At 30.0% G+C, this 13,652-nt stretch overlaps 2 pseudogenes; both read left to right on the forward strand.

Moving 5' to 3' along the window:
- The first annotated feature begins 5,665 nt into the window (after positions 1 to 5,665).
- On the forward strand, positions 5,666 to 6,375 carry LOC129318936 (30S ribosomal protein S2, chloroplastic-like; annotated as a pseudogene).
- Positions 6,376 to 6,516: 141 nt separating this feature from the next.
- Positions 6,517 to 9,206, forward strand: LOC129317277 (DNA-directed RNA polymerase subunit beta''-like; annotated as a pseudogene).
- The last annotated feature ends 4,446 nt before the right edge of the window (positions 9,207 to 13,652 follow it).

Consider the following 13,652-nt stretch of genomic DNA (forward strand, 5'->3'; position numbering starts at 1 on the left):
AAATTTATTGTCAAAATGTAACTACACTATAAATATCATAAAATTTGAAAATTGATGAGTAAATTTAAAAATAAAATTTTTAATTTAAAATCTCCTCATATTTAAAAAAAAGAGTTAAAAATAAAAATATGTGAGTCTTATATTTTTTTTTTTCCTCTTTCATTCACTTTTCTCTCATTAATCAAGCAGGAAAAAATGCTATTTCACCCACTTTTTCAGCCCTCTCACTTTTCTCTTTCCTGTACTTTTCTTCTGCAAGCACAGCATTAGATATTTGACAGAAAAGAAGAAAAGAAGCGGAAGGGAATTGGTTATCAAAAAAGAAAAAGAAGGAAACACTGTTATATGTTTCCCAATAAAAATGACTTTTGAGCTGAGGCCCAAAAAAGAGAAGAGAATAACTTTAAGTGTATTATAATATTATCACGTGAAGTTGTACCAGTGAGCATCTGTTCGATCACGATGATACGGTGGAGATTTTTTAAGTGTAACAAATCTATCTCCATTATATGCTTCCCTCTAGAAAATTAAGTCCAACACCTCTTTCAAGCTTGTTTGGTTCTGAGAGGACTTTCGATGAAAATGAGAAATTAATGGAACCACAGCTAGAAAATAAGCAATTTGCGACAGATTTTGCCCTACATTTGAGACGGAATTTGTCTATTTTAAATTTTTGGGACTGATTTTATTGTTGCAAAAGGCGTCACAAATTTGTGATGGCATATATTGTCGTAAGTCCATTTCCAAAAGTTTGTGAGAGAATTTCCGTTGCAAATGCATTCCAAATTTGTGAAGGAATTTTCATCCTAAGTTTTGTGAAGGACATTTCCATCTTTAACCGGCCATCACAAATTTACTTCAATTTTTCTTTAGAAATTAGTGAATCTCACTTGTAAATATTTATTTTGAAGGTTGTAAAAAAGAGTAACAAACTTTTAGATTAAAGGACCTTTAATCTTTAGTTTCAGATTCCCAAATATTTATGCCCTTATCCTTAAAGTTTAATTCATTCATTTAGTCCTTTAATATCATCCTGCTTTGATCTTTTGTTTCCCATTGTCAATATCTGTAAGCACTTGTTCTAAAGTCTAATAATGTAAAGATGTCTGATAAAAAAAAATTGTTGCCAGAATATCATGTAGTTTTATGTTGTGATAAAACAAGAAGAAACTTCACCTTCAAGAGTGAAACTCTTTATTTTTATAGTTTATATGATCCCGTATTTCAATACTTTTAAATTTTTCAATTCAGTGTATTGTGTATCATACTTATTACTTTCATTTAATACATTTCTTCATATATATCAGCAACATATAGATTTGACAAAAACTGAACAAAACCAGAAGGTAATTAAACAACACACTCGACCAGTATTGCAATCACATGTCCTATAGTGATGGTCATAAATCTTAACATTACCAAACTTTAGATATCACACTTCATTCAGCTTTTCCTTTTCCCCGTAATAAAATTGGAAGTGGATACTTATAAAACTTTTAAGTTGCAAAAGTTGAGACCTTGGAGAATAAAATTTGAGTTGCAAATGAATAAGACTGTATTTTAAGTTAGAAACGGAATAGTTCAAATTAACTAGACAACTTTTTCTATGCATTATATTGTATATATGGATATGCATGCAAGGAATGAGACACACCGTTCAGTATTTGTACAGTTGATTCCCATAATTTTTATCATATGTATTAATATATTGATGATAATCTAAAAATTAGTTATCCATATACTCCTTCTGGTTCTTTATATAAGTTATCTTTAAGTGGAGTTTTATTGTTCAAAGTACAATGCATGGGAGGGGTTTGTCAGCGAGGTAGAATAATGCAAAATCAATGAAAATGAAACAATGAAAAGGATGGCTTGGAATTAATTATATTTTGTATGGCATGAAAAGAAATACACATACTCCCTCCATTGAAATATTATAAGATATTTTTAATTGAACTACTCTTCATAATAAGCTAATTAATTATTTTTAAAGTTACATATTTTTTCTATATTTACATTTATTTAATAGGGTGTTCAATTAAAATACCTTATTAATTAAACCCCTAATTAAAGAAAAAATCTCATTAATTATACCTTAAAAAATCCAAAATATTTATATTTTTGAAAATATCACCTTAGAAAAATGTTTTATATTTTTGAATGAGGAATTATATATTTTCATTTATTTATTTGGTATGGAAAAATTATAAAGTAATGAAAGATCAAAATTAAAAGAGCAAAATACCTCTCTTAATAAAAGAAAAAAAGCATCATATAATTATTCTTACTACAACTATTGATGACACAAAATCATGAACGAATGCACATGATCTGTACCCCTGAGAAATTCATACGTAGACTGGATGTGCCATGTCATTTGTGATCTATTCAATAAAAATATGACATTTAAATGACATTAAATATAAATTAATTATGTTATTAATGATAATAGCTAAAGAGAGAAAATACAAGAAATTAAATTTGTATTCTATTATATAAGAATGAGATCAATTAAAATAATATCACATAAGATTTTATTTAAATGATTTGGAGTATTCTAATTGAACAGACTATAAATGACGTAGCACACTTAATCTACCTAAAAATTTCTCCCATATACCATACTTGCAAAAGGAAATATACTAGTATGTGCCAAACATTAATTCCTTGCTGATGGATTCCATTTTTCTAGTGAGATGCCAATTAATTAACTTGGCCATTAGTAGTCTTATAATTAGAAGATCTTGACATGTGATTTTCTTCTTTTTCCTTTTTGTTTTAAAATAGCTTTATTGGGGTGCTCAACCCATCAAGTCATGATTGAGGGACTCAAAATCCCTTACTTACTCTCTCCGTCCTATATTATAGGGCACTTTTAAAAAAATTTATCCGTTTTAAAATATAAAATACTTTGAGTAGATTAAGATTTTATTCAATGCATCAATTCTAATATTATTTTTCTCTCTCTATAATTAATTTTCATCTTTTCTCTTTTCAATATATTAAATGATGGGTATTTTTAAAATTTTATATTTTTTTAAAAAGATAATATTGTTGAGTGTATTTAATGAGATTTATTGATATACGAGATTTTTTTAAAAAAATATTTTATAATTTAAAATAGAAGGAGTAATTTTCTTCATAAAGTAATATGTTGCTTTTCCAAAAGATTGGGAGTTTCAAAGTTGAACATATTCTTTTGAAAAAAAATTCAAAAGTAGAAAATAATTAGTACATTGATAAAGTTAAATATAAAATAAAAACACACAAAATGAAAGTAAAATTAATGAAACCAATATAAAATATAAAATCTACAAAAAAAGTCCTACTATTTATAAATATATTCCCCTAATTTTTTTTATAAGTCATTTCTATCAACCATATCAATACCAATGCAAAAAAGTTAAAGAAATAAAAGTGTATAAAATTTTAAATATGCCCCATATAATAATTCTAAAAAGTAATATCATATTAATTTTTCTCTTTCATGAATGGTACTTTTAAAAATATTTTTTAAATATTATTTAAAAAATAATACTGTAACTTATAAATTAGATTAAATAGATCTTTTAAAACGTGTTTTACAAATGAAATCGGTGGTAGTATACATAACGTGTCCTTGCCTTTTAGGTTTTGCATACATTTACTTGAGAGAAGAAAAAATTTAGATTGGCCCACAAAACATACTGTTACGAGCCCCATTTACCCATAAAAACTATAAAACATCATCTTTCTGGTCCTCCATTTGGTTGGTATAATGAATTAGCATATAAGACCAAAAAAAAAAAGGAAACACCTCACGAATTGGCATAAGACAACAAAATTTCTTCTATTGAAGAGACCCATGCTTCTTTTATTGAAGTAAGTACAACTGGTTTGATTTGAAATTTTCTACGAATTGACTTAGTGAAATCTCGTATTTCATATATTAGAAAAAGAAATGATCTGTCCAGTTCAAGATTGATCGCTGATAATGAGTCAGATCGTACTAATATCAATCCATTTTATTCTATTTATTGCAAGGCAAAGATTCAACAATCACTTAGCCAAAATCATAGAACTATTCGTATCTTGTTGAATAGAAATAAGGAATGCCGATCTTTGATAAATTTGTCATCGGATCATTGTTTTCAAAAGGTCCCATTCAATAATGTAAAATATCACAATGTGATAAAAGAATCAATTAAAAGAGATCCTCTAATTCCAATTAGGAATTCGTTAGGCCCTTTAGGAATAGCCCTTCAAGTTGCAAAGTTTTATTCATTTTACCATTTAATAATTCATAATCAGATCTCGATAACTAAATATTTGCAACTTGACAATTTAAAGAAAACTTTTCAAGTATTTAAATATTATTTAATGGGCAAAAATGGGAGAATTTATAAGCTTGATCCATGCAGTAACATCATTTTGAATCCATTCCATTTTAATTGCCATGTTCTCTATCATAATTATCATTATAATTTTTGTGAAAAACATGTACAATAATTAACTTTGGGCAATTTCTTTGTGAAAATGTACGTATAGCTAAAAACGAACCACACCTAAAATTGGGTCAAGTTCTAATTGTTCAAATTGATTCTGTAGTAATAAGATCAGCTAACCCTTATTTGGTGACTCCAGGAGCAACTGTTCATGGCCATTATTGAGAAATGCTACATTTATATATGAAAAATTGAGGTCTAGTGATATAACACAGGGTCTTTCAAAAGTGGAATAGGTATTAGAAGTGCGTTTGATTGATTCATTACCGATGAACCTAGAAAAGAGAGTTGAGGGTTGGAACGAGCGTATAACAAGAATTCTTGGCATTCCTTGGGGATTCTTGATTGGTGCTGAGCTAATTATAGCGTAAAGTCGTATTTCTTTAGTTAATAAGATCCAAAAGGTTTATCGATCCCAAGGGGTGCAGATCCATAATAGACATATAGAAATTATTGTGCATCAAATAACATCAAAAGTATTGGTTTCAGAAGATGGAATGTCTAATGTTTTTTCACTCGGTGAACTAATTGGATTGTTGCAAGCTGAACAAACGAGACGTGCTTTGGAAGAAGCGAGCTGTTACCGAGCCCTATTATTGGGAATAACGAAAACATCTCTGAATACTCAAAGTTTTATATCCGAAGCGAGTTTTTAAGAAACTGCTTGAGTTTTAGCAAAGGCCACTCTCCGGGGTTGTATCAATTGGTTGAAAGGTTTGAAAGAGAACATTGTTTTAGGAGGGATGATACCCATTGGTACTAGATTTAAAAGATTAATGCACCGTTCAATTTCAAGGCAACATAACAAGATTACTTTGAAAGAAAAAAAAAGATTCTCAAGGCAGAAACGAGAGATATTTTGTTCCACCACAGAGAATCTTTTTTTTTCATTTCAAAGAATTTATGTGATATATCAGAGAAATCATTTCAAGGATTTAATCATTCCTAAGAGCGGATTCATCCCTTTCCTTTCAATGCGGTCATTTTATTTAGTAATAGTAATAAAGATAATACCGAATAGAAAAAAAATGAATGGCCTGATCGTGTATCAATGGCCAATCTTCAGTAGAAGAGAAGGTTCCATCGGAACAATTATTGATTTCTATTTCAGGATACCTGATCTCTTTTTTTTTCAAATTCTTTTTTTATTTAAAAAAGAGAGAGAGAAAGTGTGGGGATAAATGACAAAAAGATATTGGAACATAACTTTGGAAGAGATGATGGAAGCAGGAGTTCATTTTGGCCATGGTACTAGAAAATGGAATTCTAGAATGGCACCTTATATATCTGCAAAGCATAGGGTATTCATATTATAAATCTTACTAGAACTACTTATTTTTTATTAGAAACTTGTGATTTAGTTTTTGATGCAGAAAGTAGTGGAAAACAATTCTTAATTGTTGGTACCAAAAATAAAGCAGCTGATTCAGTAGTGCGGGCTACAATAAGAGCTCGGTGTCATTATGTTAATAAAAAATGGCTCGATGGTATGTTAACGAATTGGTATACTACAGAAAAGAGACTTTATAAGTTTAGGGACTTGAAAATGGAATAAAAGATGGGGAGACTCAACTATCTTTCGAAAAGAGATGCCGCTATGTTGAAGAGACAATTATCTCGCTTAGAAACATATCTGGGCGGCATTAAATATATGATGGGGTTACCCTATATTGGAATAATCGTTGATTAGCAAGAAGAATATACGGCTCTTCGAGAATGTATCACTTTAGGAACTCCAATGATTTGTTTAATCGATACGAATTGTGAACCAGATCTCGTGGATATTTTGATTCTAGCTAATGATGATGCTATAGCTTCAATCTAATTAATTCTTACCAAATTAGTATTTGCAATTTGTGAGCGTCATTCTAGCTATATACGAAATTTTTGATTAATAATAAGATAAATAGATTATTTGGTTTGGGGAACTCCATAGATTTATCAAAGAAGCTATACAAGGCTTTTGTAGGGCCTATTCATATAGTATTTGATCATATAGATGGTATCTAAGCTAAGTAAATTTATGATACTGATGTCAATTCGAGTTTCTTCGGTTCAACTTGGATCATAGTTCTTAAATTTCTACACGAATCAAGATGAAGAAAAGGAAGTTTTCCAATCATTGACTCAAACCTATTGTCGAACCGAACCCCACTAAGCGGAATATAGAGGTACTTATAGCAGAACAAGCCAACCTAGTATTTCACAATAAAGTAATTGACGGAACTGCTAATTAAATGACTTATAAGCAAATTAATAGATCACTTTGGAATGGCATATACATCACACATCCTGGATCAAGTAAAAACTCTAGGGTTCTGACAAGCTACTGCTACATCCATTTCATTAGGAATTGATGATCTTTTAACAATATCTTTTAAGGGATGGCTAGTACAAGATGCTGAATAACAAAGTTTGATTTTGGAAAAACACCATCATTATGGGAATGTGCATGCGGTAGAAAAATTACGCCAATCCATTGAGATATGGTATGCTACAAGTGAATATTTGCGATAAGAATTTAGGATGACTGACCCTTTTAATCCAATCCATACAATGTCTTTTTTAGGAGCTAGAGGAAATACATCTCAAGTACACTAATTAGTAGGTATGAGAGGATTAATGTCGGATCCACAAGGATAAATGATTGATTTACCTATTCAAAGCAATTTATGTGAAGGACTGTCTTTAACAGAATATATCATTTCTTGCTACGGAGCCCGCAAAGGAGTTGTGGATACTGTTGTACGAACATCAGATGCTGTATATCTTACACGTAGACTTGTTGAAGTAGTTCAACACATTGTTGTACGTAGAACGGATTGTGGCACCATTTGAGGGATTTCTGTGAGTCCTTGGAATGGGATGATGCCGGAAAGAATTTTGATACAAACATTAATTGGTCGTGTATTAGCAGACGATATATATATTTTTTCACGATGCATTGCCATTCGAAATCAAGATATTGGGATTGGACTTGTCAATTGATTCATAACCTTTCAAACACAACCAATATCTATTCGAACCCTTTTTACTTGTAGGAGTACATCTTGGATCTGCCGATTATGTTATGGCCGGAGTCTTACTCATGGCGACCTGGTAGAACTGGGAGAAGCTGTAGGTATTATTGCGGGTTAATTTATTAGAGAACTGGGCACTCAACTAACATTAGGAACTTTTTATACTGGTGGAGTATTCACAGGGGGTACTGCAGAACATGTACGGGCCTCCTCTAATGGAAAAATCAAATTCAATAAGGATTTGGTTCATTCTACACGTACAGGTCATAGGCACCCTGCTTTTCTATGTTATATAAACTTGTATGTAACTATTAAAAGTGAAAATATTCTACATAACATTGCTATTCCACCAAAAAGTTTTCTATTAGCTCAAAACGATCAATATGTAGAATCAGAACAAGTGTTTGCTGAGATTCGTGCAGGAACATACACTTTTAATTTTAAAGAGAGGGTCCGAAAACATATCTATTCTAACTCAGAGGGAGAGATGCATTGGAGTATCGATGTGTACCATGTACCCAAATTTACATATAGTAATGCCCATATCTTACCAAAAACAAGTCATTTATGGATATTATCAGGAAGGTTGTACAGGTCCAGCACAACCTCTTTTTCACTCAACAAGGATCAAGATCAAATGAGCATTCATTCTCTTTCTGCTCAAGGAAGATATATTTCTAACCTTGTAGTAAGTAACCATCAATTTCAAATAAGACACAAATTCTTTAGTTCAAATCCTTCTGATAAAAAAAAGCAGGATTCCTTATTATTCAGCGCTTAATCAAATCCTATGTATGGGTCATTTTAATTGCATATATCCTGCTATTCTCCACGAGAATTTAGATTTATTGGCAAAGAGGAGAAGAAATAGATTCATCATTCCATTCCAATCGATTCGAGAACGAGACAAAGAACTAATGCCTCCTTCCGGTATCTCGATTGGAATACCTATCAATGGCATTTTTCGTAGAAATAGTATTCTGGCTTATTTCGATGATCCTCAATACAGAAAAAAGAGTTCAGGAATTACTAAATATAGGACTATAGGAGTTCATTCCAATTTCAAAAAAGAGGATTTAATTGAGTATCGAGGAGTCAAAGAATTGAAGCCAAAATACCAAATCAAAGTAGATCGATTTTTTTATTCTCAAGGGAGTGCATATTTTACTTGAATCTTCTTCCATAATGGTACGTAACAATAGTATCATTGGAGTAGATACACCAATCACTGTCAATATAAGAAGTCAAGTAGGCAGATTGGTTCAAGTGGAGAAGAAAAAAAAAAGAATTGAATTAAAAATCTTTTCTGGGGATATCTATTTTTCTGGAAAGATGGATAAGATATCCCAACACAACGGCATCTTGATATCACTCGTAACGGTTAAAAAAAATTCTACGAAATCAAAAAAAATTTAAAAATTAAATCTATGTCCAATGAATTACACCTACCAACAAAAAGTATTTTGTTTTAGTTCGATCCGTAATTATATATAAAATAGTGGATGGTATAAATTCAAAGTTCACCAAGGCATCTGGCCCCCCAAAAAAAACAGAGAGAGATGACCAAGGCATGAAGTCTCTGTTATATATTATTATATTTGTCACGATACATGTACAAATATATGTTCTTGTCACCTTTCATTTATACCACCTGCCCTCGTACGATTCTCCATTTTTAATTCCATATAGTCAACACAGATAAGATCAATTGATTGATCAGACACTTTCTTCCCTTTAAATATGTTGTTGTTGTTGTATGCTTTAATTATCAAGAAACAAGTCATGACTAGCTGCTTCTTCTTTCCTTCCTTCCTTAATTTTGAGATAATTAAGATGGGGTAATACGTGCTTCAAAGTTGTTTCTTCTTCATCCTTTTGACATTTAGATCTTCATTTTACAAATTAGATTGCTTTAAACAGAAAAAAAGGGACCATATAAGCTATAAGAGAACAAGAGTTTCATCACTCCCCTAATTAAAATGATGTTTCTTCAGGCTTATCACATCATTGTAACTAACTTCATGATATTCTGGGAACAGTTGTTTTTAGCATCCGACATCTTTAGAATATTATACTTTAGAATATATAAGTGCTTGCAGACAATAAGAAAGAAAAGATCAAAAGAAGAACTAGACTTTACAGCCAACTAACCTCACTTTTGTAATCTCACTTTTGAAAATAATATAATCAAAAGGCGTGAAAGAAATTAAATACTTTTTAACATTGGTTGGGGTGAGTGTTGGAATATGAATAGAGAAAATCATGTTCAAAGAGCTTTGCAATAATTGGGACCAATGCAACTCAAATTTCGATCACTAATATCAGGCAAGGAATAATTTGTCACTGAAAAGGAAATGAAACCATGCATGTATAAGCATTATTAGAATTTGGCTCTTCTCTGCCGACACCTAAAGACTGTAAGAGAAAGATCTAGCGAGACAAAAAATAAAATAAAATAAAATAAAAATAGTGAGACACAATGAAATTCATTGAGTCACTGATCATTTTTTTTTTTTTTTACATATGTTCTCTCCACAGAGGATTAATCATGTTATATAAAATAAAAGATATAATTAGTCACTTTATTGTCATATGTCACAGTCATTCAATACACAGAAAACAATCAAAACAGAGACTATTCGTTTGAAAAAGGAGGAACCTGACGGGATGAGTGGTGTGATGCGTGGCATTATTGATTTTATGCGTGAAAAGCCTAGCTTCATTGGGACACGATTATTAATAAAGTAAGTATTCCTGAAGGGATTTAATTTGTTAAAAAAATTAATAAGTAAATATTAACAAATTAATAAATAAAGTCATTGTTTTAATAAATATTCAATATATTCAATATCATTATCAGATATTAAATTCCTTTGGAAGTTTTCAATGGCATTCTCCCTTCTTTTACTTAGTTTTATCCGTATAATTCAAGGAATGAATTTCAACTGTGATTATGGTCAAATTTGGGGAAATAATTATAAAGTTCCTTGCAAACATTGTAATTATAAAAGTCCCACTACATAAATAAATGGCTGTGAAACAAGGACTTGGCTGTAAATAAGTAGTCTTGGAATTAACCAAAACACCCATGATTTGAAAACGGTGTCACTCTTTCCTTTAACTCAATTATGGTAAATTAGTCATTGTGTGTCCAATCTTATTCTCAGGCTCTTAGCTAAGTCTCTAGGGATCTCACAACCATTTGCTCATAAATGATGGGACTTTGAGTAATTAATTAGAATACCTATGAAGGACTTTGTACTAATTTTTATTAAAAAAAATTTGACTATGATTACTGGTTTTTGTTTTTTATTACTCACATGTATTTTCTTATAAAAATTTAAAGAAATTATCTTTGGCTAATAAAATAAATAAAACAAATCAATATTTTGTTAAATAATATTTACTTTATTTGTGAGATGGTGAATTAAATTGAGATTTAGTAGAGAAAACACTGTTCTGAGTACTCATTATAGAAAGAATTACTCTAAAATTCTACTCAATATAATTAATTACTCTCAAATCTATTAACAACTAAATTTAAGAGAATAACAACATATTAATTAATTGTGTTGAGTGAGACTTGTATGTAATTATCCGTTTACATCAAGCGCTGTTCTAAATATAAAGTTTTCCCAACTGATTTGTAGAAATTAAGAAAAATAGCTAAGTCCATTCATTGCAATAAATGTATAGAAAATTTGTGATATTTTTTTTAAAAGAATCCTGCTACTTAACTATATATTAAAATTTAATATATAGAAATAAAATGTTCTAATAAATAGAGGTATTATGGGAAGAAAAATTTAATAAATATCACAAGAGAAAATGAGACCTTTGTCAGGAATGGAGAATGACTACTAAGCAAGATTAGCAGAAGGATGAACTTAAAACCTAAGTCTTGAGTTTATAAGGTATTTTCTTTATTTCATATTAATTATTAAGGCAAATTTTATCTAACGTGAGACTTCTGATGTCAGCTCAAATCTACTCACACTTAAATAACTTAATAATCTTATATTTACAATCAAATCAAACTCACAATATATAAGTACCTTATATTTAGAAAGGGATGGAATAAGAGTCATGATAAATGTTAAACGGGAGGGGGAGGCATTTCTGTCATCCATTTTGGTGATGCAGAGATAAGACATGATGAAGAGATCATAAACTTCCCATGAGGGAAAAGCAGTAACACCTTATCTTAATTGATTTAAAGACTTTTTTTTTAGCCACTAATTAAGTTAAAGATGAGATTATAGGACTTAGTTATATCATTATTTTTCGTTACCATATTATCTTGTCACCTTTATACCATGTGCTCTTAGGATTCTCCTTTCATAGATTTTGAATCCCTCCTGATCTTTACTTAAAGTTTTGCACTATTCATACATGTACTTAATTTATCAAGGAATTTTTTTTTAAAAGAAATTGATGAGCAGACTAGTATATTTTTGTGACGAGGGGTGATTCCTCCCATCACTGTTATAAAAAAAAAAAACTTTTTGTCGTGAAAGTTTTTAACTTCAAAAAAATAAAGAGTGAATTTACTATTAGACTAAAAAATGATTTCGGGGAAGATTTTCGCAGAAAATCATTGAAAGAAGTGTTAGATTTTTCTGATGTGGAACGCACGGGGAGACAGTTTTGTTAAGCTTAAAAGCCCCACCGATTTTGTCCCCAAAAAAAACAAAAAAGCTCCACCGACGACTTATTGTGTCAGATGCTCAAAGGTACAACTTCACGTGATAGTATATTAGTACACACTAAAGTTTATTGTTTTGAAAAATAATATTTAGATAATATAAAATAATAAATTAATCATAGTTAGGTTAAAAAAATTTGAAAAAACATGACATTAAATTTATATACTTGTTTTTGATATTTTAAATTTTATAATTTTATTTTTTAATATTTTAAATCCTTTCATAAGTAGTATTAAAGGAATCTATAATATTAAAAAATAAAAGTGTAAGAATTTAAACTATTAAAAAAATACAAAAACTACTTATGAAAGGAATCTATAATATTAAAAAATAAAAGTGTAAGAATTTAAACTATTAAAAAAATACAAAAACTACTTATGAAAGGAATCTATAATATTAAAAAATAAAAGTGTAAGAATTTAAACTATTAAAAAAAATACAAAAACTTATAATAAAAGTCGAATAAGTGCATGAACTCAAAACATTCTCAATTTTTTTAAAAAAAATTAATTACAAATATCAATTCTGATAAATACAAATTTATGAACTAAAAATTGCTTTTAAAATTTAAATACTTTATTTATATTTAAAATTTAAAATTTATTTTTATAAAAATTTACTGAGAATATAACTGTTATTAATTTCTTTTTCTCAAACCTAATTGTCATTGTCCCATTTTTGACCGGTCGGCACTCAAAAGTTATTGGGACATATACAGCGAGTCAATGACTCTCATGGTATAGAGTAAGAGTGAACTTAAAAAAAAAAAAAAAAATTGCTAAACCGTGTGAAATACACATCCCTAATTTGTACTTTGCATGTAGTGCTTGTTAAATGTCAGTTCTAGTGATCTCACAAATGTGAAAGTGACTGACATGATAAATTGCAATTATTAATAAAATTAATATTTAAAAAATAATATGAATTGCAAATGCTATGCACAATAAGGAGTCAATTGGCTAAAATATTAGTATGTATGTAATTTATTATTCCCACTATGTTTAATTGGGTATCATGGGTTGGGGTGGCTTCCAAACACAGCCTTTATATGGCCTATAAGGTAGGCCTTACTAAATGAAAGCCCATGGGCTTCATCTGTAGCCCAAGCCTCCTTGGCTACAACAAAAACACGTATTAAATCCACGAATCCTAAAATTGAATCTAGGGTCCATAGCCCATGGTCTTAATTTGTAGCCCAAGCCTCACTAGCTGCAACAAGAACACGTATTAAATCCACGAATGCTAGAATTGGATTTATTGGGGTCAACAGCCCAATACACAGATTTTGAATCCTCTAAATGTCTTCGAATTTGCAACAATTCTTTAGAGAGAGAGAGAGAGAGATGTAGGCCGTGATTAGTATCGTTGCTGATACAAAGTCAAGCTACCTTGTCTTATTGGAATAATGGCACTGATAGTCCTTGCAGAAATGGGAACAATTC

This window comes from Prosopis cineraria, unplaced genomic scaffold, assembly GCF_029017545.1.
Source record: "Prosopis cineraria cultivar Desert tree isolate PC_DT_omini unplaced genomic scaffold, ASM2901754v1 PC8, whole genome shotgun sequence".
Lineage (NCBI taxonomy): Eukaryota > Viridiplantae > Streptophyta > Magnoliopsida > Fabales > Fabaceae > Prosopis > Prosopis cineraria.